Genomic DNA, 4368 nt, shown 5'->3' on the forward strand with positions numbered 1-4368 from the left:
CTTGTTTCCCATACTACGAGCTTTTGTGTAGAGGCATTTGAGGCCTCCTGTGGATGTGTGTACTTTCAGCATTACTCTGGCCCCTGTCACTTACCTGTGTATATGTTTCGCTCATCGGTCTAGGCTGGGCTGTACTTGTGGGTGTTGCTTGGTCTGGAAGTCCAATGATTCCTCCACCCTCGTCTTCCCCTTCCCCCAATGAGCCTAATTTAAAGCCTGCCGAAGGAGGTCCGCCAACCTAAAAGAAAACACACGCTTACCTTTAGGGGAAAGGTGGAGCCCATCCCATCCGAGCATGTCTTTTGTTGTGATGTACTTTCAAGAAGTAAGACCTCATATTCAGCATATGTTTTCATATTTAAAGTTACTTTGCATTACTCTTTGTTATAACTCCTATGTGCAACCCTAAACTCATATTATCCATGGGTATTTCAGCACTGCAAACACTTAATATCTTTGTGCTGGTGCTGGGTAAATAAAGCAAGATAATTTCCTTGACTAATCTTTTGAATTAAAAAAGAAAAAAGATCATGTTTTGACTGTGTTCAAACCCCTTTGGTGTTCACTTACGAAGATAAGAGCATTCAGTTTTCTAGGACACACACTACTGTAGTAAGTGATAAGCATATATGCTCAAATACTTGTGGAAACTGATCTGCAAATTCACATTTTGTGATCATTCACCCCAGAAAACTTGTGCCCATTATGATGCTATCTCTGTGCCTCTATGAGTTATACCCATCCTGGCACAGAACAGAAACATAACTGTGATTCATGACACCAGTTTCCAGTATCATAACTAAGTGGGGATGAGTGGGACATCAGCCCCCAGTGCTGACTTAGAAGAGGTGAAAAACTTGCAGCTGCCACCACTGCCAGCTCAGTGCCTTCACTGCCACCAGTGACCTGGCTGCTGCTGCTGCCCATATACCAGATTTCAGATTTTCAGGGTTTGAATCGCAGAATTGGAATGACCAGTATTAGCATTTTTAAAAACACCTTAACAATAGACTCATAGGCCTGAAAGGGGCAAATTCAACTTCCTGTTTGGGAATCAAAGACCCAGTTCTAAAAGAAACTTAGATCTTGTTTAGATGACAGACTCCATGTGTCTAGCGGCACTGAGCACAAACACACTGTATAAATCTGTGTGTTCGAGCTCCCTTGCAGCACTGCAGATTAACCTGTGCTCGGTGCGCAAGGACATGGCTATGCAACTTCTGACTCAGAAGCTGGCGTGCACAGAGCCCCATGGAATGTGTGACAGATGTTGTGATGGGCACACTAAGTTTGAAGTTTAGACATGGCTTTATCTGTCATTGCAATCACAGAAAACAGGAACTTAAAGCACAAGTCCTACAAGGCCTGGAGGGGGGACATATCCAAATAAAAACATTTCAGCTCATGGATATTTGGTTTTCCAATTAAATAAAAAATAATTCCATGGAAAGCAGAGATGGTTTGCAAAGTACTTTTCAAAAACCCAATTTTCCATCAAAAACAGTTTAAGTAGAAAATACTCAGCCAGCTCTAGACTTAAGCACATTACTCATTTATGAGCTTTGGAAATTTTATCTTCAGCCATGCATTCATTTTTTTCACATAGCATCTTAATAAGATTTGAATATACTAGTCACTACACAATAGTAATTATGAATAGAAGAGACATGTGTTTGTATAATCCTTATCAACCACAGTAATGGCATTTTACCAACAACTGAACAAGGCCTTTGAACTTCTTCCCATCCTTCCAGCCACTAATGTGTTATGTCTGACAAAGATTGTAGTGTCCATCGAGAGATGAAATGCAGCAGATGCTTGGTTGCATCATTTTCTTGCTTGACTGCAGTGGCTGTTGTGTGGTAAACAATCTACCGACTAAAATAAAATGTTGCAACTGCTCATTGTAGATTGTATTGTTCTATCATTACCTTACTTATTCATGATTCTCTTCAGCTAAGTAGCTCCATTAAAATTCCTCAGCCAGCTCATATACTTCTGAATGCTTTATTGTCTTCTCTGACGGCAGGGAACACACTTCTGTTTTGTTCCAAGATTGTCTTCCCTGTATTCCTAAACAGACCTCAGCTTGTGAATATATTCTAAAACTATCCTTTTGTTTTGTAAAGCGCTCTTATTCATGCAAATAATTCCTGCTTTTCATTTTAAGGATGAAATACTCTATACATTATTCCATTTCTAAATCAGTCACCATGGGGGAAACTATGACATTTCCCATCCCTGCTAAAAGTTGCTTGAAGACTAAAGAAGGGTGTCTTAGCAATCCCATAAAAAAATCCTTAGTTTACTATGACACTGCCATTTAGGGTCAATGTCCAATTTATCTTTTCGTGCACATGCAGGATGCAAACTGCAGTGTGAGACTAACATGCAGAAGCAGCAACACACATAGTAATTCATCATCATAACAAAGCATAGCAAAATTATCAGGAATGCTATATGCCTGTAGCCTTAACAATTACATGGAAACAAACTGTTTGGTCTGTTCTGTTAGAAGCAAAAAAACATGGCACAGACAAATAGACAATGCTTGCTGCTGGCCATAAACTCAAATTATCCCCTTGTAGCATGACAAATTTACAATATGCCTATTTTTTCAGGTTTTGAATTACACATGGGGCTTATCAGGTAGCTCTCAGAGGAAGTCTCCTTGCATTACAGGGACCAGATTTTCAAGAGAACCTCTCCCAAAAGAGGAGGCAGTCAGTTGCAGGCACCAGTGGGTTAACTTATGTATTAAAATGTTAAAATGTTATGTTTTAAAACGCTTAATCTGTTTCTGCTTGCCAATCACTTTAAAATGGCAGTACCTATCCAGCAGGAAGGCAGAGTGGGCAACCTTTCATTAGCCAGGGCTTACTTGGTTCCAAAAAATTGTCTCCATTTTGTGTTTCGTACTGAGAAAAGACTAACCTCAGCATCATCCTGAATAATAGTGTTTGGTCCTGTTCTTGCTTTTCAGTTATCTAGAGTGTAGTTTAGGCTGGTGTTTATTTGAGTATCTTCCCTAAGGACCACTTTTGTTCAGGAAAATGAAGGCTACATGATGCTTACACAGACATTTCCTTCTCTGGTACTGAAGTGCAGAGGACCCATTCTGAGTAAGCACTAATAATAGACAGTGCTGTAACCTACCGCTAGAGACTCACATGCCAAGTGAGATAAGACCGAAGGCCAAGTCACTGCTGAGAAGAGCAGATAGATGGTGTTTGGTGTCACAAATCTCCACTGTGTTCCACTGACCATGTGTTTTTCGGCTAAAGTGGGACTTTGAGAGCACAAGTCTAATTAAAATAAGTGAGGTTTATATAACCATGCTTGCAGGGCAAGTTTTCTGCAAGGTCCCTTAGGTACAGGGAGCTGTCATTCTTTACTGTGCTTAGAGAACTTGGCCATAACAATTTATGGATGGGAAATATTGCTCACTGATGATACATGAGCAGTGTTGCTGCTTTCTCATGGACTTTTCTTATTGCTAGCAACACTATGTAATCAAAATTGTTTCTTGCCCTGTCTTGTGTTCCGCACCATGTTACCACCTTCTGTCACACTGTTGGTATTTTTTCCTCTATTTCTGTAATTTATTTAGTCTCCTCACATCACTCTTTTGTAGGGTTCCCAGTAAAGGCAGCCTTATAGTAAGGATGTGTTTGTCTAAGCCGCTAATGCCACGTCTATGTCATCTTCACCCAAACATCATTGGATACATATTGGTCAGTATTCAGCCTAGCAGTCCAAAATACCTTTATGTAGCTGCAGAGTGTAAATGGTCTCCTACTCCAGAAGTGTTTCCATATTTCAGTTCAGTGATATGCAGCAGGAAATATTAGCTCTGCATAGCACCCCAACTTTCACAGCATATTCTTCAAGAGATTGATCTAGCCAGTGCAAAGGGGAGGTTTGTGAATGGGACATGCTGAAATATGGAGACATGCTTAAGGAAGAAAGACTTCAGAGGGAGCTGGATAGATTGCCAAACCAAGGATGCAGAGACATAGAAGCAAGGAGTCAGAACATGACAGTATCCATGTACTCAGGGCTTCAACTTTGTTCTCTCTCTCTCTGCATGTTGCTTCATTAACATTTGTAGGAGGTACAGCACAGAGTCTCATCCAGATTGCAGCAGGGCAGTACCCACAGCAAGTACTAAAGCATTTTTCTGGGTAAAATAACATGATCCTTTTTTTAAAAAAAAAGGGAGGGGGTGGGATACATATTCATTTTGCTGGCTGGTTGGATACTTTACTCTCTGCCAAATCACTTCCGTCATCCCTAATATACAGGTCTTATTTTTGTATGTGAAAACGGCTTTCAAAGAAGCCCTCATTTGGCATCCAGATGCCATGC

The 4368-nt window shown here is 40.5% G+C and overlaps 1 long non-coding RNA gene across 1 annotated transcript in view; it reads left to right on the top strand.

The window, feature by feature from the left end:
* Positions 1-4368, top strand: part of LOC109299443 — a 16106-nt gene that overhangs the window by 363 nt on the left and 11375 nt on the right. The gene's annotated exons all lie outside the window — the stretch shown is intronic.

The sequence above is a fragment of the Gavialis gangeticus genome, unplaced genomic scaffold (assembly GCF_001723915.1).
Source record: "Gavialis gangeticus isolate Ggan-Ray unplaced genomic scaffold, GavGan_comp1, whole genome shotgun sequence".
NCBI lineage: Eukaryota > Metazoa > Chordata > Crocodylia > Gavialidae > Gavialis > Gavialis gangeticus.